Consider the following 25,247-nt stretch of genomic DNA (forward strand, 5'->3'; position numbering starts at 1 on the left):
CGAGACATCAGTTTAGCGTATTTATTTCAAGTATAGCGCACGATTAGCACGCCGTAACACGCTCGCTAGGGCCATGCGCCGGCAGATTTCGCCAGGTGTAGCTGACTGCGTGAGACATCATTTTAACGTGTTTATTTCAAGTATAGCACATGATTAGCACGCCGTTACACGCTCTCTATAGGGACATGCACCGGCATATTACGCCAAGTGTACTCGCCTACGCGAGACGTCAATTGGTTGGGTTATTTCAAGCAGAGCACACGATTAGCATGCCGTAACACGCTCGCTAAGGCCATCCACCGGCAGATTACGCCAGGTGTAGCAGACTGCGCGAGGCATCATTTTAACGTGTTTATTTCAAGTATAACACACGATTAGCACTGCGTAATACGCTCGCTAGGACCATGCACCGCCAGAATTCGCCAGGTTTACCCCCTGCGCGAGACATCATTTTAGCGTATTTGTTTCAAGTATAGCACACGATTAGCACGCCGTAACACGCTCGCTAGGGCCTTGCACCGTCAGATTTCGCCAGGTTTACCCCCTGCTCGAGACATCATATTAAAGTGTTTATTTCAAGTACAGCACACGATTAGTACGCCATAACACGCTCGCTAGGGCATGCACCGGCACATTTCGCCAAGTTTAGCCGAGTGCGCGCAACATCATTTTAACGTGTTTATTTCAAGTATAGCACCCGATTAGTACGCCGTAACACGCTCACAAGGGGTACGCACCGGCAGATTACGCCAGGTGTAGCAGACTGCGCGAGACATATTTAGCGTTTTAATTTCAAGTATAGCACACGATTAGCACGCCGTAACACGCTCGCTATGGCCATGCGCCGGCAGATTTCGCCAGGTGTAGCTGACTGCGCGAGACATCAATTTGTTGGGTTATTTCTAGCAGAGCACACGATTAGATCGCCGTAACACGCTAGCTAAGGCCATCCACCGGCAGATTACGCCAGGTGTAGTCGTCTGCGCGAGACATATTTAGCGTTTAATTTCAAGTATAACACACGATTAGCACTCCGTAATACGCTCGCTAGGACCATGAACCGCCAGATTTCGCCAGGTTTACCCCCTGCGCGAGACATCATTTTAGCGTATTTATTTCAAGTATAGCACACGATTAGCACGCCGTAACACGCTCGCTAGGGCCTTGCACCGTCAGATTACGCCAGGAGTAGCCGACTGCGCGAGACATCATTTTAACGTATTTATTTCAAGTATAGCACACGATTAGCACGCCGTAACACGCTCGCTAGGGCCTTGCACCGTCAGATTACGCAAGGTGTAGCCGACTGCGCGAGACATCATTTTAACGTGTTTATTTCAAGCATAGCACACGATTAGCCCGCCGTAACGCGCTCTCTAGGGTCATGCACCGGCAGATTGCGCCAGGTGTACCCGCCTGCGCGAGTCATCAATTTGTTGGGTTATTTCTAGCAGAGCACACGATTAGATCGCCGTAACACGCTAGCTAAGGCCATCCACCGGCAGATTACGCCAGGTGTAGTCGTCTGCGCGAGACATATTTAGCGTTTAATTTCAAGTATAACACACGATTAGCACTCCGTAATACGCTGGCTAGGACCATGAACCGCCAGATTTCGCCAGGTTTACCCCCTGCGCGAGACATCATTTTAGCGTATTTATTTCAAGTATAGCACACGATTAGCACGCCGTAACACGCTCGCTAGGGCCTTGCACCGTCAGATTACGCCAGGAGTAGCCGACTGCGCGAGACATCATTTTAACGTATTTATTTCAAGTATAGCACACGATTAGCACGCCGTAACACGCTCGCTAGGGCCTTGCACCGTCAGATTACGCAAGGTGTAGCCGACTGCGCGAGACATCGTTTTAACGTGTTTATTTCAAGCATAGCACACGATTAGCCCGCCGTAACGCGCTCTCTAGGGTCATGCACCGGCAGATTGCGCCAGGTGTAGCCGACTGCGCGAGGCATCATTTTAACGTGTTTATTTCAAGCATAGCACACGATTAGCCCGCCGTAACGCGCTCTCTAGGGTCATGCACCGGCATATTACGCCAGGTGTAGCTGACTGCGCTTGCATCATTTTAACGTGTTTATTTCAAGTATCCCCAGTAGCACAAATGGGGCTCTGAACTGCGGGCCCTTGTGGGCCCGGCACGGGCTGCCCATAGGGGCCCGACGTGGGATATATGCGGGATTTGCAACTCGGCATCAGGGGGGACCCTCAAGGGCTGCAAGTTGGCTTACTGCATAGCCCCACAAGGCTCCGCGCTGGATCCCCTTGGGCAGGCCCGTGCCGGGCCTCCGTGGGCTAGCCCGTGCCGGGCGTCTGTGGGCTAGCCCGTGCCGGGCCACCGTGGGCTGGCCCGTGCCGGGCCTTTGTGGGCTGGCCCGTGTCGGGACTTTGTGGGCTGGCCCGTGTCGGGCCTTTGTGGGCTGGCCCGTGTCGGGCCTCCGTGGGCTAGCCCGTACTGGGCACCCGTGGGCAAGCCCGTACTGGGCCCCTGTGGTTTAGCCGTTCTGGTCCCAGTGGGCTTCTTGGGTGATAACTTGCGGGAAGTCAACAAAGGTAACCCATATAAAACCAATAGCTGTATGCCTTTGGGCCCACCGACCCAATTAGACTTAAGGCCCACCTTGCCAACCCAGAGAGGCTTTCTTCACTTCATCAGTATTTTTGTGTACATGTTACTACTGAAATTACAATGCAAGTAAGAATGCTTCTTATTTATTTATTTGTTTTTGCAAGACATTTTGGGCATTCTTGCATACAAAGCCCCAATTACGGGGGTGAAGGGTCCGCCCCTTCATCCGAACTTTCCGACCACCATCCAAGTCTCTCGCCCCCAGCACGAACGCAGCCACTCTGTTGTTGCCTTCCATGGTGGCTGTTGGGATTCTGCGCTGCATCGCAGATGTAAAAGTGAAAAAATAAACACACACATCAAATTGATATTCAGTATGGTGGATAAAAATCACTTTCCAAAGTATTATAGTCACATCTTTCAGGAAATGCTTCAAAGCCGTATGCAATGCTACAATGTGCAATGCTTGAAATATCAGCAAATTTCGTTTGCTGTTAATGTTCGTAACCATAATAAACATAAATATCCATAATAAGAATAACCGAAAGGTGCATGAGACATTAAAGGAATATAGACACCTAAATTTATTGCGTGCTTTCTTCTGTCCAATGATGCGTTAGATAATAAAATACATGGATTACCAGGTAGTACTTGCCTACAACCCCGCTAAATAATTTATAATCGAATTTCTTCTCTCATGCTGTTTTGGTTTCATCGACCGAACGCCGACTGTCGTCAAGTTGACGTTTTGGTCACATGATGCAACTAGAAAAACAAATACAATCACTGATATGTAGCTTTATTTGACTACGACATTTAATCCAGCCTCTTCCAAGACATGGAATGACAAAAATGACCTATCGGCAATAATATAACCAATTTTTTATGCCTCATGTGAATTAAACACCATCTACATGCCACAGTCATCGTTCGACTGATGAAACCGAAACAGCGTCAAGAAGAAATTAAATTGCAGAAAAACTGCACATTGCGCGAGTTGGCGTTGATCCATACAAAAGCGCAAACACACACGGACAATGTAAGAGACGAGACACACAAACCAGCGCTGAACTTACTACAGATTTTTTATTAGGAAGAAGCACGTCATATTTACACACACGAAAAAACAGCGCACATGCGCAGTGTCAACAAGACTACTAGTGCTAGTACAAGGAAAAAACTGCTTTAAAAGCACGTGAATATCTGTAGAACCACTACCCACTAAGTAGCATATTGATTTCTCGAAGCGATAATGTAACAGATGCATACTTACGCACCCATTACTTTTTCTGATAATATGAAACGCCTCAGCTACTTCTCTAGTGCGCTGGTCAGAATGAGCGAACAAGACATCAGTATCGTCAAAAAAATGGCGTACGTTTGCACGTGAAACAATGCTTAGCTAGGTTAGTTTCTTTCCTAATGAATTAGCGTGCTCCATGAGCCGCACGTTAACGCAGCGGCCAATTCGACCTATGTAGGTAAGGCCACAGGACTGAGGGATTTGATATGCTACGCCAGTCTTCTCTTCTACGCCATCTATTTTCATGATTTATGTTGCAAGCATTTCTTCTGCGCCCTTCATGCTTTCTTTGAACTGCCGCCCCCACTCTCTAGCTTCTTATGTGCAGGGAACAGAACCTTTGCCCCATGCTTGCTTCCCACTCTTTTTAATCCGGTGCGATAGCGTGTGGACATATGGCATAACCTACTACCTTTCTTCTCCCTTCTTCCGAACCCTTTTCCAGCCCCGAGGTACTTGCAGACGATTTCAGCTCATGGAGGACTGTCTGCACTTGAAACGAGAACTGAGTCCCAGAAACCAGCTTACCTACATCTGTCTATTTGGGCTAAGAGACAGGACATCATTTTATGATAAGATTTCTTTACTGCCATGCCTAAGCATCCCGTAACGATGCCACTTTTTGCAAGCTTTGAATGAAAGGACCTGTAATTCGAAAGGGACTTTTCACTTCTAGGGGAATACTGCCAACAGACATGGTTGGGTTCGAAAGAGAATTTTAATTAAGGAACTGCAGGACTCTTTCTTGAGGGACTTCATGTGTGAACCTCAGCTCCAACCAATTACATGCAAAACTATGAACATTTGACACAAATTCGGGATTCACGGACCTAGCCAGCACCAGGTAATCATCCACATAACAGAAAATGCATATGCAATAACCCGCTAGATCAGTCTCAACTTTCATATCAACCCTGCTTAGATAAATATTACTTAGAATGGGAGCTACCTTGGCACCTATGCACACACCCGATTTTTACATATAAACACGACCATCCCACTCAACAAACGTGTTACTCAGGTAGTAAGATAAGAGTTAAAGAAAGAATCCCATTGTGATTCCACACTCATTTTGGAACACGCATTCATCGCTCTCATCCGTATTACAATGCTGAACATACTGGATTAGTTCAAAGTTTGGAAGAGAATAAAACAAATCAACCACATCTACACTAAAACCATCACATAGTGCCCGCCTCTGATTTCAGAGGAAATCCACTACTGCCTCAGAATTACAGTGGACGCCCAATAAACGAAACTCGGTTAAATGAAACTTACGGATAAACAAAATTAAGCAGGGTTACTTGGTTGGTTTCGTATATCTGCAGCAGTAAAATTCTTCGGATAATTGGAACACCACTAACGTGTTACCCTCGGCTAAACGGCACAAAAGTTAAAAATTTGGAATCCTCCCGAGCGTATTTGTGCTCGCATATGTCAGCGGCAGTCTCGCAACCATGAACAAATTCTTCGCAGCCAACGCTATAGCCGGGACAAGCCAATCCAGTAAGTCGCTTGATAATCTTGTTTTTGTTGTCGTTCTGCGTTAGGCCAACGTGCGACCGGTGTTGTCGGTGCGTCGACGTGTTGGAAAGCGTTAAAAAGCGGCCGCACAAAGCGCTCTTGCTTGAAAAGAAGTTACAAATTCTGCAGGAGCTTGAGCAAAGTTCCCTTTCAAGAACAGAAGTTGCGAAGAAGTTCGACATCCCGAAGTCGACGCTTTCGCAGATTATGAAAAACAAAGACGTCATTCAAGGTGCTGTCAAGTCTGGGACCTTCGCTTCCAACCGGATGCGTATGAGGACGACACCGTATGAAGAACTTGAAAAGGTTCTTTTTCTGTGGTTTAAGCGTGCGCGGAGTGCCAGTTTTCCCATAAGTGGACCAATTTTGGAGCAAAAGGCGCGGGAGATAGCCCTGCAAATGGGGTTGAGAATTCCTGCGTCAGCGACGGATGGCTTAGCAGATTTAAAAAGCGCCATGGTCTAGTCTTCAAAACCATCTCAGGAGAAAGTAATGCAGTGAATAGAGAAGTCTGCGCTGACTGGCAACGCGGACGGCTGCAGGAGATTTTAAACAGCTATGAGCCACGAGACGTATTCAACGTCGACGAGAAGGGCCTCTTCTACAAGGAGCTTCCATCGAAGACTCTCGCCTACTGAGGCGAAGCCTGTACAGGTGGGAAGCGCAGCAAAGAGCGCATTACCGTGCTGGTGGGCGCTAATATGGCAGGCGATGAAAAGTTAAAGCTGCTGGTGGTAGGAAAATCGAGACACCCACGTTGCTTCAAGGGCATTTGAAATCTACCTATGGCCTACACTGCAAATGGGAGAGCGTGGATGACAACAGCAATTTTCGAAAATTGGCTGCGGGAGGAGGACGCAAGGTTTACGAGACAGGGCAGGAAAGTTGTCTTCATCGTAGATAATTGCCCTGCCCATAGCCAGGTGGAAGGGCTGAAGTCCATAAGCCTTGAATTCCTCCCTGCCAATGCAACTGCTGTCATCCAACCAATGGACAAAGGAATCATCCAGAACGTCAAGGTTCACTACCTCAGCCAACTGCTTCACCGCATGCTGCTTTGTGCTGACAGTGGAAACGATTATGTCATTGACTTGCTGTCTGCTATCCACATATTGGCCCGTGCCTGGGAACAAGTTCAGGCAACAACAGTGCAGAAGTGCTTCCACCATGCAGGCTTCGAAGCACACGATCCAATAGCCCATGAAGAGGCAGGTACTGCTGATGAAGAAGCAGACACTATACTTAATCAAATAGTGCCCTCTGCCCCTTTCTCACGACAAGACTATGAGGACATAGATGCAAATGTATGCACCTGTCGCGAGGAAAGCCTTGAAGAAATTATTGCAGAAGTGCAAGCCGAGGACCACACTTCCTCCAGTGATGAGTGCGAGGACCCTGTGCCCAGTGCGGTGCCAGACAGCGCAGCTAGGAATGCAGTTGCACTTTTGCTACAGTACTTTGAACGTGAAGGGAGCGCAGAATTTTCGCAAAGCCTTTCAAATATGCACAGTTACTTTGTTAAAAAGCAACTGAAGAATGTAAAACAGACCACAACTGATTTCTTTTTTTCTTCACGCCCAGATCAGTAAGGGCTGGTGCAGTGTAAATAAATAATTCTACATGAAATATGTGTGCTTTGCCTAAATGAAACTTCTGATAAATGGAACACTTTGAATCCCCTTCAAGTTCCCTTTAAGAGGAGTCCACTGTAGGTACGAGAAACGGATCCTTTACGCGAAGTGACGACAAATGTTTGCGAAGATAGATAGACACAAACAACTGCCAAGAATTGTGCTCAGATACGCTTGCCCAGAAACGAACTTTAAGCTGGTGCATCTTAGCACTAAAGAAAATTTCCAGCACCGATACTGATGTCTTGTTCGCTCATTCTGACCAGCCCACTAGAGAAGTAGCTGAGGCATTTCATATTATCAGAAAGAGTAATGGGTGCGTGAGTACATCATCTGTTACATTATCGCTTCGAGAAGTCAATATGCTACATAGTGGGTAGCGGTTCTGCAGATACACACATGCTTTTAAAGCGGTTTTTGCCTTTTACTAGCACTAGGATTCTTGTTGACATCGCACATGTGCGCTGTTTTTCCGTGTGTATATATATGACGTGCTTCTTCCTAATAAAAAAAATCAGTTGTAAGATCAGTGCTGATTTGTTTGTCTCGTCTCTTGGTCCGTGTGTGTTGGCACTTTTGAACCACCACTATGCAATTAAATAATAAATTATTTAGTGGTCGTACATGTTTAGAATGTCTAACGCATGGTTTGAAAGAAAAAAACGCACAAGCAAAAATTTGGTACCTATAGTCCTTTATATTTGGATGGCTACTCAGTAATTGATAACGGAAGTGCTGAAAACCACACCAGGCAGATTGAAAGTAGCTTTTTCCTGCAATTAGATGGTGTGTTCACAAAGTGTCTATAACCTTCAGAAGATTCACATGTACTCACCAAAAATTGCGCTGTACAGCCGTAGGTTCTTAAATGCTTCTTTTTCGCCCCGCCCCTTCAATGTGTACATAAGGGCCACAGGAGTCTTCACTAGTCTTCATAATAAGTTTTGTAGCCTCATCAGCTGGCTCACTCCCAATGAGTGCTAGCTTTTTGATCTGAAATAGATTATACAGATTTACAAAGTGAACTATGCCATGAAAACCATACGTTGAACCATTCATAGGACTCCCTGTTCGAGGAACCATGTGCAAGTCAACAAAAAATCAGAAAGATGTAGAACAGGATAATACAGAGGACTCAGAGACCTATGATCACAGTGGTGTGACTCAGCTTAATGATAACAGAATTCTCTGTTGTCTTCTAAATGCCCATCTTTGCATCATCATATTAACTTCCTTTTATGCACGACTCAATGGCATACACTTCCCAAACAATAAGACAAGGGGGAAAAAGTGAAGCCATTACTTTAAGGCCACCTTGAACCATGGCAAAATTGTAGTCTGGAGCTAAATGAGTGATGTAAGACATAACCATCAGCTGCCACTATGAACAGCAAGGCTAATGCTTGTGCTAATTTCTTGTAGTAGGCTAGATATTATATACAGCAAATCCTCTTTCAAATAAACTTGTACAAAATGAAGCTTTCAGGTCTACAAATCCAAATGCAACATGAGGCAATTTCGAAGTCCCAACTTAATCTGAAGTGGACTCACCATATGTAGAGGGCTCAAATTAACCTACAGCTGAACAAAACACTATGCATCAAAATTATATTGAAAGGAATCAATACGTTGCCAGTAGTTCATAGGCACAATTGAAAGAAATGCCATATACCCAGTCAAAAAAAACACCAGCCCGTTTCTGGTGTTTACACCAAACTGGCTTTTTTAGACACGGGTTCTGGTGTGACCGTGTCTGGTGTTCCGACCAGACCAGGATTTTCAGACACGGGTCTTGATGTGGCGTAGTGTGGTGTGCTTTAGTGTGTTCTGGTCTGGTTTTCTGTGCTGTGGCACGGTTGTCTAATACCGGCTCTGGTGTGGTTTCGTTTGGTGTTTCCTGGTGTGGTCGATGTACCATTCGATTTGGTGTGGTTGGTGTACCGTAGAATGTCTTGATTGAGATGCTGTGAGTTTGGACATACTATCGTGAGAAAAATTAAGAGATCCCAGCGAATGCATGCCAAATGGTGTAAAACAGCAAGCACTCCTGATGTCGAGTCAGGTGCACTAACATCCATCAATCTCGCTGCGCCGGCCTTGATGGCACGAGCATTTCATCAGATGGCACCTGCACGCAGTTAGGCATAGTATGGCACACACTCGCAGCGTCATAATTTTCCACATGATTGTACACTGGAGCATGCACATAACCACATCATTTCTGTTCTTGCCGAAGAGCAAGCACGTATCGTAAAGAAAGAAAAAATGCTCACATTTGCACAAAAGCGTCCTTAGCTTCATTGGTAGACAAAATTGGCAGTATAGTCAAGATGGAGGCCCCAAGCATCATAGCGTGCGTCTTTTCTGGCAAAGTCGAATAGGTTGAATTTCCCTGATAGCAGCTTGACTCCAGCTGTGTAGCCACAATGCCTGAAGAACAACAGAACAAAATCACGAATTTGTGTGAAATACACTATAATAATCACGGTGCAAAGACAACCAGCAAATACTGCTATTAAATTTAGCTCAGTGGTGCAATTAGACAGTACACATTCAATACGACTCGCAATGCCTCTACAGTAAATCAACTGACTTCTGCTTTATAGTAAATCAATGCTACTCACATAAAGCAGCCCACTTGCATTAATTTGCTTGAAATCAGTATCTGGATGAGCAAGTATTTCACACTTTCATTCACACAGTACAACGATGAACATGGACAAGGGGGAAGACACCGAAAAACACTTTGAGGTGCCTCCTCCCTTGCCCCTGTTCATCATCATGCTGTGTGAATGAAAATGTGAATTATTGCGTTGTGTTTGTTTGTATTCATAGCTAACCGCATATATTTACAATACAGTTGGGTACGCCTGCATTATAATCTGAATTCATCATATTTTGGCATTGCAGCTGATATTGAGCATGACAGTCCTTCCAACACAGTCAGGCTTTCTGAGACAATCAACAGCACTCTAGCATCTCCGGTAATTTGATTCATTACCAGGCTCAGAGATACTAATACTTGGTAGCCTAGAGAAATAAATTGATATGGAAATTCTACTGCTGCAGAAAACAAAAATAAGAGAAATTAAGGAATTACAGCAATGATTACAAGATGCCCATAAAGGTGGGCACAAGAAGGAGACAAGATGTAGTTCAACTAAAAAAAATATCTGATGCGGGTATATTTCAGGGTGACAAAATCCATGTATTGAGACTCTGCGCACAGGGTGCAGAACTGGAAAGCACTGCATGGCTGGCTGCATCTATTTAGAAGACCATTCCTCTTAATTTCTTCCAAAAAAGTGGCAGCAAATCATAAAAAGCCGACTGTGGAAATTTATTTTCAGCTGAATGCCACATACAAAATGACAAGGGTTTAATGTTAATGATTCGAAAGGAAATCTTAAACAAGATGCGATGAACTCTGGCACTGGTAAAACCCCAACAGAAGCGCAAAAAAAAGCTGCCAGATTATTTTTCCTGCTGAATGTATTAAAACCAAAGCTGCCTGAGCGCACGAGTTTTGTTTAGGTATAGCTTGCTATGCACATCCTGAGCCTCTGGTGCAGTTGACTGCAGAGTACCTGCAGACACTTGCACACACACAAAACCCACACTAGATTCTGCGTACTGTGCATTGCCCACTATAGTGCCTAGCACGCCCTGTCTTCCAGTGAGATGCACTTCTTTTGGTGCATCCAAGCGTTAAGGTTCCAGTTATAAAAAATGTCTGAGTTGATTATGAGTTAAGTGAATAAGCTTAACAAGTTGACTGGTTCTAAGCAGGCAGATCATTTGCAAGATCCGCTTCTCACAGCAAGGCAGAAAACAATAATGGCTTCAGGACACTGTAGTGCAGGGCTCCAAATTAGTTTAGACCAAGTGGGGTTCGTTAAGCTTCGCTGACATTGTATGGCAGACCGGCACCTTTTCCAAAGTAGCAATGTTTACTGCCACACATATACGTAACTCACTAGTCGCATGATTCCTCCCAACATGTATGCAACAAAATATTGCAACCGCTTCGAGCCATCTCTACAGGCCCCGCTGGGCCGTCCCTGCTAAGTGTGAAAAAAAGTGGCTAAGATATGCTTTGTCATATTCAATGCTACAAACTATTTTTACAAAGCATGTAGCAAAGCTAGCAAAAGAGTGCTCAAGCACACCTATGCTTGAGTAAAAAGTAGCCAAAACCTTTTTACATGTAAAATGAGGTAGCTGAAGTTAGAACATGACTTGTAAAACTGTATGCATAACAGCTGGACAAGAGAGCAGAGAAGGTAAGGGCAAACAGGGGTTCATTATGGGCTACATGATGGGCTACATGCAACTTTATGGGCTACATGCAACTTTAACTGCACAATTATTGAAAAGGAATTGACTTCATCCTTGAAAATCGCAGATTAGTATGTGTGGTAGCAAATACTGAAAATAAAAATAGTAGGAGCACTGCCAGTGTTTAAATCAACACGCAGTGACTGGTTTGGTTTATATGGGTTTAACGTCCCAAAGCGACTCAGGCTATGAGAGACACCGTAATGAAGGGCTCCAGAAGTATCGACCACCTGGGGTTCTTTAGAGTGCTCTGACACCGCACAGTACACGGGCCTCAAGAATTTCGCCTTCATCGAAACTTGACCGCTGCGGCCGGGATTGAATTCGCGTCTTTCGGGCCAGCAGCCGAGTGCCATAACCGCTCAGCCACCGCGGCGGCTTCGCAGTGACTGCTAAGAGCAATTTTCTAATTGAAGTTCTTGCCCATGCCCTTGTCAAGCAAGGCACTAATGCCGTTTGACCTGCAGTAAATCTAATGTATCCTCAACATGCTGCCTAGTTAGCAAAGTTATTGTAGTCAAAATTGAACGAAACATTACCTATTTTTTCAGCTAGAAGCGCATGAACTATTGAGTCCAAGGCAAACAACTTAGTGCCTTAGAATAGTGTTCAACGAGGGGCCCACACGCAGACACTTGACTTGCCACTGTTTCCTTATACAAAGTAATACAGGAGTGCATGGCCTGTGCTGTTCATGGTAAGAAATACAAAATATAAATAGAAACAAAACTGAAGTGCAAAGAAAAATTAGAGACAAGTTCTGTCATTACACCTTATGTGACACTAGAGAGTACATATTCATAAAGAAGTAGTAAAATGGTCATTTTGAAATTTTGCACAATCATGAAACTGTCATGTGCACAGTCATTATGCCTTTTCTTCACACAAAAGGTTTCCAGCGGCTACAGTGCACTTCAGTTTCTTTTTAGTACAGTGCCTTTAAAAGACAGAAATTGGTCAAGGGCCACAAAATGGTAATAACTGTGTATCACCATTTTCATATCTATGCTTCATTACTTTTTAACACAACCTCCAATATGACCCACATGATTTGCTGCAGGAGCAGGATTCCAGTGTGCACCACTCACATTCAATGAAGGACCTGGCTGCCTTTTCCAAGTTGGTTGGTTATATTGATTTTAATGGCGCAAAAGCAACTATGGCTATGATGCGCCAAACGCAAGGTTAGGTTCTTGTTAAATGTTACACTTTTTATACCTAGAGTTTGTTTAAAACATTGGCTTCATTAAGAAACTTAAAAATGCTTGAAAGATCAACCAGTGCTTGATCACCTAAAAGCAACTTGGGGTGTAATGGGGTGTATTCATTGTAGAGTGTTGTAAAATATTTTTTTCTTAGTTGTTCCAGTTTTCTACATGAAATTAAAATGTGGTTTACAGTGAGTACATCGCCGCACATTTCGCAAAGAGGTTTGTCTTGTTTTGTCAGTAAAAAGTTGTGTGTAAGGTGTGTGTGCCCAATGCGTAGCCGACATAAAATAACTTCGGTAAAACGTTCTTGATGTCTACATGATTTCCATTCTCCTAAAACGGGTTTTATAGAATGCAGTTTGTTGTTTGCCTGTTCTTCCCATGCAGCCTGCCACTTAATTGTGAGTTTACTGTGCACTAATTTCAAAAAATCCCTGTGTGGTATGTTATCTTGTTTTATTTGATCAATTCGAGCTTGTGCTGCGCATGCATCTGCTCTCTCATTACCTACAATTCCAACATGGCTGGGCACCCAGCAGAATATAATGTTATGATTTTGTTTTTTTATTTTAATTATGTTATGTATGATGTTTCCTATAATGGGTTCAGCGGCGTTTCTACAGTGCAGCGCTTCGAGCATACTCAGTGAATCGGTGTAAATGACGCTATTTTTAATGTTTTCTTTTAATATTTGGTCTACGGCTACAAAGACTGCATAACTCTCAGCAGTAAAAACCGATGCATACTGTGGCAGTCGTATCATTTTTTCATTTTTGTCTTGAATTACTGCACATCCAACATGACTCTGTTTTTGACCCATCAGTGTAGAATTCAGTGAAGGTGTCATATTTTTCTTGCAGTTCAAAGAATTCTTGTAGTATGAGCTGATGTGGCATTTCCTTTTTATGTAAGTGTGTCAGTGTGAAGTCGCACACTGAAGGCAGGTTGTACCATGGTGGTAAATTTTCATATTTTTGTGCAATATTCGGCAGGGCATCCAGTACTCCTAACTCTTCACATTTATCTTCAAAGCGCATTATTAGTGGCCGGATGGATTGTGGTTTATTGTTAAATAATCTTTTGGATGGGCACTTGGTAACAATGGGATAGCAGAGATGTTTAGGGAGAGAACGGGTTTTTAGGATGTACGTGCATGTTAGTGCGACTCTTCTATCCTCTAGTGTGGGCTCATTAGCTTCAACGTAAAGACTCTTTACCGGGGATGTTCTATAAGCTCCAGTTGATAGGCGCAAACCAAGATTATGAACAGGGTCCAGTCGTTTTAAGTAGGATGCTCTTGCCGAACCATATACCACACACCCGTAGTCTAGCTTGGAGCGCACCAAAGAGCGATATATTTGCAATAGGCATGCTCTATCGGACCCCCACCGTTTTCGCGAGAGTACCTTTAATACATTGAGGGCTTGGGATGCTTTCTTTTTCAGGTTGTTAATGTGTGACAGAAATGTAAGTTTCTTGTCAAAAGTGACGCCTAAAAATTTATGTTCCTGTTTGACTGGCAGTGTGGTTTGATTCAAGCACAGATTGGGATCGACCTGTAGGCCTCTTCGTAATGAGAATAAAACAGCTACTGTTTTTTGAGGGGAGAACTTGAATCCATTTTTCTCTGCCCAAGCAGCCAGTTTATTGAGTGTGATTTGTATTTGTCTCTCGCAGGACAGTATGTTGGAAGAAGTGTATGCTATCTGTATGTCGTCTACATAAACTGAATACATTACGGACTTAGGTATTACTTTGGCCAAAGAATTCATTTTTACTATAAAGAGTGTCGTACTTAAAATGCATCCCTGGGGTACGCCGTTCTCTTGGGTGAATGTCGTTGATAGAGTTGCTCCCAGACGGACTCTGAATGTGCGGTTAGTCAGGAAATCGTTCAAGCAGTTCAGCATCCTGCCGCGGATCCCTAGGTCTGCTAGGTCATGGAGGATGCCGAACTTCCACGCGGTATCATATGCCTTCTCCAAATCGAAGAAGACACCGATACAGTGCTGTTTGTGGATGAACGCCTCTCGGATGGTGTTTTCTAGGCGGACAAGGTGATCAGTGGTCGAGCATGCTTTCTTAAATCCACATTGATGTAAATCTAAGAGTCGGCGAGATGCAAGTGTGAAGGTCAGTCTAGTGTTTATTATGCTTTCGAAAGATTTAGCGATGCAGCTGGTGAGGGCTATCGGTCTGTAATTGTTAGGACTTGTTGGTTGTTTTCCGGGTTTCAGAAAAGGTACTATTATTGCTTTCTTCCACTCCTCAGGTATATTTCCAGTTGTCCATATTTTGTTAAAGAATTTCAACAATGCCTGCACGGCAGCCTCAGAGAGATGGGCAAGCATTGCGTAATGCACATTATCTGGGCCTGGTGCTGTCTTTTTACCAGAAGATAATGCCCTAATCAATTCCTGGAGTGTGATGGGTTGATTGTAGTCCTCGTGTATACCTGCTGTAAATGGAAGTTTTTGTTTTTCTGCTATTGCTTTGTGCTTCTGGAACGTGTTTGTGTAATTGGACGAACTGGAAACTTCAGAAAAATGCTCACCTAGTATGTTGGCCTGTTCTTCTAATGATGTTTGTGTCCCGGGTGTAGTCAATAGAGGAAGTGTGAAAGGGGTATGGTCACTACTGAATCTTCGAACTTTTTCCCACATTTTTTTTTAGGTTACTGAGCTGTTTATAGAGGACACATATTTCTGCCACGAGGATTTCTCGGCAGTTCTCCGAACGAATCGCGCTCTGGCCTTGGCCCTCTTAAAGGCAATCAAGTTCTCCGCTGTGGGATACCGACGCAGAGAGCCCCAAGCTTTATTTTGTTGTTTTTTTGCCAATGGGCATTCTTGTGTCCACCATACTTTATGTTTTTTGTGTACGAGTCCTGTTGTTTGTGGTATGGCTAGTGTAGCGGCCGATATTATGCATGTATTAAATTTTCCATTAATTTCGTCTATGCTGAGATCTTCACAAAATTCTTTTTCTAGTGTGGCACTTGCTGTAAAAAGTGACCAGTCGGCGAGGTGAAGTTTCCAGCGCCGTGGTCTTGTGGGGATGACTGCAGTAGACGATGAGAGGCTGATGATAATAGGTAGGTGATCACTTCCCAGGGGGTCATTGAAAACATCCCATTTAAAATCTGTAAAAAGCGATGGTGATGCGAAAGCTAAATCGAGAAAGCTCATTTTTGCCGAGCTTGGGCAACAATAAGTTGCTTTTCCTGTATTTAAAAGACAGACGTTATTTGAGAGGATAAAATCTTCGATTGTTTGCCCCCTGGAGTCGCAGCGCTCGCTTCCCCAAAAAGGGGAGTGAGCGTTAAAATCCCCAACTACCAGATATGGCTCTGGAAGTTCATCTATCAATTCTTCTAGATCATGGACTGTTAGTGTAAAATGTGGAGGAATGTATACGGAACAGATTGTTAGTGTTTTATAACTGACGATGCTGACTGCAACCGCCTCAAGTTTTGTATTGAGCTTGATTTCTCGAGCAGGGACGCCGCTTTGGACGACAATTGCGACGCCTCCTGAAAGTCGATTTGCCTGCTCGCGATCGCGTCTAAAAGTTTGATAATGTTTCAGGATATGTACATGTTGTGGACCAAGATTGGTCTCCTGAAGACATAAAACTATGGGTAACATTGACCCTAAAATATGTGTTATGTCACTATAATTCCGCATAAGTCCTCTGCAATTCCATTGAATTAAAAAAGCCATGCTTATGTTTTTGAGTGAAAATAAAAGGAGATTTACTTATGAGGTGGGCCCGTTATGAGGGCCCTGTCTTTTTTCCGCTCAAGAGAGCTGTTCCGCCTCTGTAGTGGAGGCGGAGTGGGTGCTGTATCCATCACTTCAAACGAGGTGCTGGAGAACCGCGGAGGGCCCGCGGTTGTGTTAGTTTCAGGCCTCTCCCGACGGGGGGAGGTCCTGCGGGATGCCGACCCATGGACCGGCGCTCCCTGCTTTGAGGGTGGCAGAGCAGCCTTCGCTGTCCCTGCCTGGGGCGTGGATGGCCCTGCCACTGGCTCTGTGAAAGCAGCCTCGGCAGGTGCCGTAGAGCTGTGTGGTGCTACGCCCCCGCGCACCACATCAGCGAAGTTGGGTTTTGCTGTGAAAGAGAAGGTGTTCGTAAGCGCAAAACGCCTCCTTGCTTCTTTGAATGAAATGTTTTCTTTTGTCTTTATGGTAATTATTTCCTTTTCTTTTTTCCAGGACGGACATGCCCTGGAGTACGCTGCATGGTCACCTTCGCAGTTTGCGCAGCGCAGTGCTGCGTCACATTCTTCAGAATGCTGGTCTTTCGAAGCGCATTTCGCGCAGGTTTTGCGGCCGCGGCAACTTTGTGAGCCGTGGCCAAACTTTTGACAGTTGAAACATCGGCGGGGATTGGGTATATAATGTCTGACGTTGACTTTCAAGTATCCAACTTCGATCGTTTCGGGCAAGGTACTGGTATTAAATGTGAGGACCATGTGTTTGGTATCTATTTCTTTGTTATCCCTGCGGATCTTGATTCGGTGAACATCGATTACTTTCTGGTCGGTAAGCCCTTCAAGCATTTCAGCTTCTGTGATATGGATAAAGTCTGATTCCGAGATTACACCTCGGACTGTGTTTAGAGATCGGTGGGGGGTTACAGAGACAGAGATGTCCCCTATAGACGCAATGTTGGAGAGTTTTGAACACTGGATGCTGTCGCGCAGCTCAAGAAGTAAGTCACCGCTGGACATTTTTGAGACCTTGTAGCCAGGGCCCAAGGTATCGGTTAAGCATTTTGACACAAGGAATGGGGATATTATTCTTGCCTGTATTCTGTCACTTTCACTGTGGATTACGTGGAACTTTGAAAATGTTTGTCTCTTTTTTGAGAAAAAATCAGCTGCTTCGTTCCGCCCTCTCTTGAGAGAGCGATCGGGTTTTGAAAGGGGGGGAGCCATAAAAAATGAAGTTTTTCAGTCATGGTGCCAGCCACCCACCATGGAGTCCAACAAGGGGACGGGACAGGAACTTGAAAGCAAGTCCTGCCCACGCCAGCTGTACACCTTAACTATAACCAAATATGACTCAACTCAGGGTAGTTGGTCACACAAGGTTAACCCTCGCCGCCAGGAAAACTGGAAAAACCAGGAAGTGAGTAGGATATAGAAGAGTTGTGAGACGGAAATAGGAAAGTGAAAGATGGAGAGGAGAATAGGAAAAGGCGACTGCCGGAGGTGCCGTCTGCAGGAAGCTGGGGCCAAAGTGGTGTGTTGCCTCCTCCAAGGGGCCTTAAGGGTCCAAACGCTCGGCATCGGCTCAACCACCAGGATCCCCTTTTCCCCGGACACGGCGATGCCACGCACGGCGAGGCGCGGGTGCTCGGGTCCGTGGTGATGCACAGTTCACCATCATCCCCTTGCGGGGATGTCCCTGCGGATGCTCGGGAACCCGCGGTGTCGCCACTCACCGTCGCGACGCCTGCAAGCTGCAGGCGCCCCCCTGCGGGGCCCTTTTCCAAGTGTTATACTAATTATCACAATGAAAGTGCCGTTGAGCGAGTTTGACAGCAAGCAAAAACATGATTTGAACCTAATAGCATAAGGAAATTTTAAAGTGGTCCGTAACATTATGCTTGTAACAAGACAACTTCAGGTGTAAATACTCATCAAAGTTGCCATCAGATCTCAGCTTTGGTGTGCTCATAAAGGGAAGGTGGGGTGCTTAGTTATAATGACCAATTGTCACGGCTGGTACATTGTGCTACCTACTTCAATGATGAAGGATGTGACAAACTATCCTCCAAAATCTGACATCTGGCATAAAGGCTGAAAAGCAAATAAAAATGAAGGACCACTAAGACCTGAAATTATTTCCTACTTGAACAGTTATGCACATCATAAAGAAAGCTGACAAACAGCACGAAGTTATACTAGTATTTTGGTCTCAGATGCTCGCTCATTTGAGCCTCAGTATCCTAACTAAAGCAATAAAAAAGACATGACTGTTGAAGGCATCATAAGCTCCTGTAAAGCTCATCAGCAGTGAGAAAAACAAATTCTAACCTTCATAATAATATAAAAGCCAACCAATGAGGCCTCTGTGTCAGTCACCAACTAAGAGACAATGTACAAGCTATACACTGTAAATGCACAAACTCTACATGAGTGCAAAGCATGCCCTGCACTTGTGAAACAAATTTGTGTCAATGTAAGATTCTTGGCAACAGTAGGCATCACCATTAATGGCATGTGCTAAAAAGGAAGAGGGCACCTTAATGATGTTGTACAACTTAGAATTCAGCCTTTCAGTAAACTATATTTTGTCTAGTACCATGAGCACCGTCAGAGGAGAAGGCAAAAATGAAAGGAAAGCTGCCAGCTGTCATGAGGCCTGCCACAAAAAAAAACAAAAAAAAACTGAACAGAAGTGGTGCACAAACAAAAAAGAAGGGATGCACTATGCGATTACAGAACACAGAATAACACAGGAAAACAGGGCCCAACCAATGAATGAAAAGAGAACAACAAAAAGAAGGTAAGCAGTACTGAACACTGCTACCTCTGCAAATTGAGAACAGTGAAATAGAAAACATCTAAAAAATAGGTTTCAAGGACTATAAAAATGCAACTTTGGTCACATATTTTTTTAAACGCTGCATTAAACATTAGAATACACGAATCCCCAAATGGTATTTGCCTATCAATAAATAATTTATAATTCCATTTCCTTCTCTGATGTTGTTTAGGCTTGATCAGCCAAATGATGGCTGTGATGCCTAGTTGGCCTTTAGGTCTGCTGAGGCATAGAAAAGGCTACAATATAAATGTTGATATGCAGTTTTAATTTACTACAACACCTAAAACAGCCTGTTTCAAAAGCTGGAATGACAACAAATGCCATAGCAGCAGTTATATTACCAGTTTTCTTGCTTTTGCCATGACCTGAAAACCAACTACACGTCGCAGCCATCGTTCGGTTGATAATACTGAAACAACAAAGAGAAAGACAATTATAAATTATTTACCAGTCATTGAGCAAATATCACTGGGTGGTCCATGTAGAGGTGCGGACAGAAGTAAACAGAGCGTGCCACACAAGAACTGCGTGTCAGCGCCGCCTAGCCAAACCAGACGAGAGCTGGAAATCGCCACGCGCATGTGCAGGCCCGCTTCCGGCGCGACCCTCTCAATGCTCCGCTTGCCCCGCATTCGTCCGGCGTCTGTGTCGTGCTGATGATGATCATGATTGGATGGTCGTGCTCTGTGTAGCTAGCGAACATTTCGGAAAACAAAGACCGCTGTCTTGATAAGGCAAATTGCGCGGGGACAGCTCTACCATTAAGCCGCTTCGTTTGAGACAGCTGGAGGCATGTTTGCGCCGCAAACAACCCGCATGTTTCGAACTTTTGCTGCCGCTGGGACTCTGCTGCGTCTCACTCGCAAGCAAACGCGCTCGAAACACTCGGCATACTGCCGCAGTTTTGTGTTAATTTTCTACAGTTATCACTGATGATTCGCCTTGTTCCTACCAGGCGCTGACGCAGCGCTTGTGTATGCACCCTGCCTGTCTCCCCCGAAACAAACTGCCCCTATAATGGATCCTGCTCTTATAACCACTGAGACATTGCGCTGCGTATCGCGCTGTCATGTGCGGAGCAGAGCTCATGGTAATCACTTTGCATGCACCTTTGGATCTGAGGATGACTACAAGCACCCGCTGTCTCACCCACATGAATGCCGCGGCAGCAGTGCGTCACTGTTGCGTGCCCCGCGTGCGAAATTCGGCATGTAAGTATCCGTGATCGCCCACTAATCAGAGTATGAGCTACGACAGAACCCAGCAAGTGATCCAAACTCTTCTGTACGAGCTGTATTACTTCACAGCTACCGGTTACATGTAGACATTGGTCTCTTTGAGAATATAGGTGTGAAAACCCAACAGCTGCATCCAGCACATTTGGAAGCAGTCACTATCCATGAGACGCTGGATCGCGCTGCAAAAAGCGCCAAGAGCGGCGGTTTCATCTCCTTTTAAGCTGACCTCCTAGGCGAGGTTCCAATGCAGGAGCACTGTGGTGCAGTACAGGCACACAGGGCGCATGCTTTGCCGCTCCGTCGGTTCCTCGTAGGAGCAAGCCGAAAATGAACGGTAACTGTATAAAAGATCCCGAAACTGCGGTGTTGGATCGAGTGCTTTTGAGTTTATTTGGTCTATAGCGAGGTGGAAATGAATCCCAGAAGCAACTAAAGTTCGAAGGACGCGCGCTATTTGCAATGGAAACGCGCCACAGCTGTCACAGGTGAAACGACATAATGATAGCATCGCCCCCGCGGGATTTTTGGCTTCAAGGCAGCGGTCTGTGCGCTCCGAAATGCCCGCTCGCTACTAAGGGCGCAACCATCTGATCATAACCATCATCAGCGTGACCCTGACTACGGCCGAATGAGAGGCGAGCGGAGCAATGAGAGTTGCGCTGGTAGGGGGCCTGCATATGCGTGTCGCGATTTTGAGCTTACGTGTGGTTTTGCTAGGCGGCGCTGAAAAGCAGTTCTTTCTTGTGCGGCGCGCTTCGTTTACTTCTGTCCGCGCCTGCACATTAATGTCTATGGCATTTGAAAAAAGACGCAAGCAAACATCTGGTGTCCATAGTATATGCAGTTTCTTTCAAGCTTTGTTGAACTATGATATCAGGTAGCATGCCGAAAGGCTGAGTCAAACAGGTCACTACAAGCTCTTAATTTCCTGTAAGTGTAACAGAGCAAGTATATTCACTGAACTTGCACAGTGTCATCACCAAGCAAGTGAAATGGCAAAAAAAAAATCAGAACTGACCAAGATAATCACAGAGGTAACAATTTATGGTGAACATTCACCTTTTTTCATTTAGCACTTTTAGCTTTTTTGTGCACAGGCTATTATTTAACAGACCTTGAAGTAGTTTGCAGTAGACGGTGCTTATTTTCCACTCAGATCTAGAGGCAGTAAAAATATTGCAACTACAGTGGAAAGTTCATTTAACAGTACCTCTTGCTGGACTAGTTGGTGTAACATTGTGTAACAAAAGTAGAAACAGCGCTAATGTTTACATAAACAACACAGAAAGAACAGACAGGACGGGCGCTGTCCTGTCTGTTCTTTCTGTGTGGTTTGTGTAAAAATTAGCGCTGTTTTTACTTTCGTTATACAGTGAGAGGCCACAGAAGAGAAGCTGCCAAGCTTCAAGTCCAATTAATGTTTCTCATCTTTGAGGTGCATTCATAGCTGCACTATATAACACCATTCATATTCTTTTCATCAAGTGAAATAAAACGTATTTGCTGGACCAGTCTCTGAGGAGTGCCATGTGACACCGGCATTACTGCAGAAGCTTGACATGGCTATCCTTCGACTATGAGTGTCTATGAGGAGTGCCATGGGAGATGGATACTAGAGGAAAAAGAATAAAAGCATTGTTCTCATGCTGTAATATCACCTTAGAATGCTGCCCTGTAGCCCATTACTTCATATTGGCATTTCTTAAAGCCTGGCTGCATTGAAGGGGGTCTCTAGTGACTCGAGAACGGGTGGGGAGGGAACTAGAGAGGGAGAGAGAGAAAGCGGCTGAGCTGAGGCTATGCCATTGTGCTCGCTGTTGCTTTGTAGCCTTGGAGTTGAGCGGCCAGCTCTGGACTCAATCGTGGTATGAGGGTGCGGGTTTCCCTTTTTCTTCCACCCTGTGTGTTGTGCTGTCAACGTTGCATTTTTTGCGTTTTGGTTATAAGAAAACGTGTTAATGATTCTTGCTAAAAATCACCACGAAATTTTAGAAATGACAGGAGAAATGTTCCAACCACCACTAACAAGAAAAAGAAAATTGGTTGATTGCTTCGGATTCATACGCTCCTTATAAGCATTCTAGTACAGGAAGTCTCAGATTCCTCGCTAGTTCTGTAAGGGTTCCGAGGCCAGCCGAGACACCCCTATATATAAGCACTGGTTCTTTCTGAGCATGAAACTGGCACTATCTGATGATGGCCTATTGAGAAGAGACACACACGTTATTTTGAATAGGGGAATGCCAATACATGCCATCAACGTTCTGGTCCAAAGCAGACATTGCAACACACTGATCTCAATGCAGAGGTGAAAAAAAAACAGATCTGAGAAAACTCGACACATACTTGTGCTCTGCAATGTATGCTGAACAGGCACAGACAAGAACAGCCCCAAATCTCGACAGTGGAGATATCTTCTCCGATGACGCTCTTTTCAGACCTCTTCATTACTGAAGAGAAGGCACTTCACCTGCATAACATAATTTCCAGCTGTGTATTTTGCACCCACAATGCCTGGCACTTCCTGATAATTATTTGTATTGCTGGCATTTCACACAACCACAAGAAAATGTTTAAACAGCCAAACTTCAAATACATAACGCCACTTGCCCACACTAGTTTTTATGATCAGCTCTGTACTACTTAGGTTATTCAAAACCACTTAATTTGAAAGGGTTACAAAGCGCTATTTTTCTATGGCTACTTCTTCGTCATCATTTAGCAATGACTTTTATTCACGGCCGCCAGCAACTAAAAGAACTTTACAGCTGCAGGCAACGGTACCAATGTTACAAAAGTGATCGAGCAGGCAGCTACCTGTTGTGGTATCGCAGTGACACGTCGCTTCAATTCACTCAGTCGCTTGCATGCCTTGACGCGTCACACCCCTCCCACTCTGAGCTTGACAGCTGGTGTAATCGGCTCGTAGAGGTGTGTTCTAACCTTAAGACGCCACATCAGATTACTATAAAGACGCACATACGCGTAGCGAATAACAGAACGCTAAACAGACCGAGCGGCGCACGCTATCGGCAGTTCGCAACGGGCCGATACTGGCGTCAAAAACACGCGTGCAGGCAGTGCACGATCACGCCCCACGTCGAATAACGAACAGGAAGTCGGGCAACCACCTTACCGAAATCCCAAAACATAGTCACGCGCCTTGCTGGGCGGTATACAATTGCCACATTTACATTTAGGACTCCTACGCGCGCCTGCCATTCAGCAAACGCATCTATGCATACACCTCGGCGCTCGCGTCGCAACGCATACACTGTGAACACTGACGGACCAGCAGTTTAATGATTTGATGTGGAATGCACTTTGCTGCCGCGGAAACAACCAGTGACTCACGCGCAATGCCGAAGGGAAACGAACAGGACAGAGCTGACAGAGCCTCGTCCCTTCCGCTTCTTCTCGCCTTTGCGCTCGCTCGTTTATTTTCGCGGTCACAAATTGCACGCACTCTTGCGCTACAATATGGGTCTCACCTGGAAACGAAGACTCTACGAATTCCAGTAACCGCTTTCTTCTCTTGCTTTGCGGCTGCTATGGTTGAAGTCGAACGTGTTGTGGACACGAGGACTCGACGCATTCCAGTAACTGCTTTCTTCTCTTGCTTCGCGGTTGCTACGGTTGAAGCCGAACGTGTTGTCTATATGAAACGGCTCCATGCTTCTCGGCGTGGTCACTTTTCACAAAGTACGCGAACGGCTGCATTGCTGACACGCGGCGCAAGCTACTATAAGCAAAAAATCCAAACGGAAGTTTGAAGGAACGATTTTGAAATCAGACACAAACAGCACACGAACAGCAGCAGCACGGAGCACGTCACGGCGCGGCGTAAGGCCTAGCCGGATTTCATTCCGGAAATGCACCGAAGGAGAGGAGGGGAGGAGGGTGTGCTGCGTCCTGCCACGTGACCTGGCAGCAGCGCGCTGGATTTGAACGGCGTTGGGAAGAACGCTAGGCGCTGGCGCGTGGCTATTAGCGTGGCGTCATGGTGAATATATACTGCAAACTGCTACAAAATTGCAGCTAGACTAAGGCGCTCCGCGCCTCCGTGCATCATTGCCGTGCAGTTTTCATGTCAAAAGCAGGCGACAATGTTTCAGCTCCTTGCAGAACAACTTTGCAAATTGTTTTCTTAGCTTTTCTCTTTTCTTTCTGGTCTTTTGCCGAACGGATTAAAGAGCTTTCACTGCATATTTTTTAGCATAGCACTAAGTTTCTCGTAAACCACATTTCGCCTTATGCTAAAAAGATATGATCTGCAGAACAAGTCTGCTTTACTCAACTTCAAAAAAAAAGGTTAATCTCAAAGGTGCTATTGTAGATCTCAACAAAATGTGTATTACTGCAAAATCTCATTAAATCGAACACCAAGGGACCATAAAAAGTTCAAATTATCAAATGACCTCCAACAAAACTGACAAGAACCATTTGTACCAGGGTATAGGTCGGAAGAGGGCACCGCCTCAGTTATTGCTGGCAGCCGGAATTCGTCTACCTATATGCTTTGCTATTTTGAAGCGCATATAACTTAAATTACATGCTTAATTGCATATTCTATGCAGAATATATTTAGCTTGAAGGCGGGAATGCAAGCTATTTGCCCACGTTCGTCTGGCTTCATCAACGTGCTGAGTGGCAGCCCATATACTGAGCATATATATTTATATATATATATATATATATATATATATATATATATATATATATATATATATATATATATATATATATATATATATATATATATATATATATATATATATGCCTGCACTTCACCCATGCGCCCATGCTCCATCGCTGTGGTACCCATGCAGCCCTTTTACATGTAATCTAGGATAT

General features: G+C 44.9%; 1 long non-coding RNA gene across 3 annotated transcripts; it reads right to left on the reverse strand.

The window, feature by feature from the left end:
• Window positions 1–2,719: 2,719 nt before the first annotated feature.
• On the reverse strand, window positions 2,720–24,230 carry LOC144116040 (uncharacterized). 3 transcript variants are annotated; one of them, XR_013311690.1, is made up of 5 exons: window positions 23,885–24,230; window positions 22,740–22,863; window positions 9,320–9,476; window positions 7,882–8,039; window positions 2,720–2,907 (listed from the first exon to the last, which is right to left on the reverse strand). It is a non-coding gene; the product is annotated as an uncharacterized LOC144116040 (long non-coding RNA). The 3 variants fall into 3 exon arrangements; XR_013311691.1 differs by lacking the exon at window positions 22,740–22,863; XR_013311689.1 differs by lacking the exons at window positions 22,740–22,863; window positions 23,885–24,230 and having other exon boundaries at window positions 9,320–9,792.
• Window positions 24,231–25,247: the final 1,017 nt, after the last annotated feature.

This window comes from Amblyomma americanum, chromosome 1 (genome assembly GCF_052857255.1).
Source record: "Amblyomma americanum isolate KBUSLIRL-KWMA chromosome 1, ASM5285725v1, whole genome shotgun sequence".
Taxonomy (NCBI): Eukaryota; Metazoa; Arthropoda; class Arachnida; order Ixodida; family Ixodidae; genus Amblyomma; species Amblyomma americanum.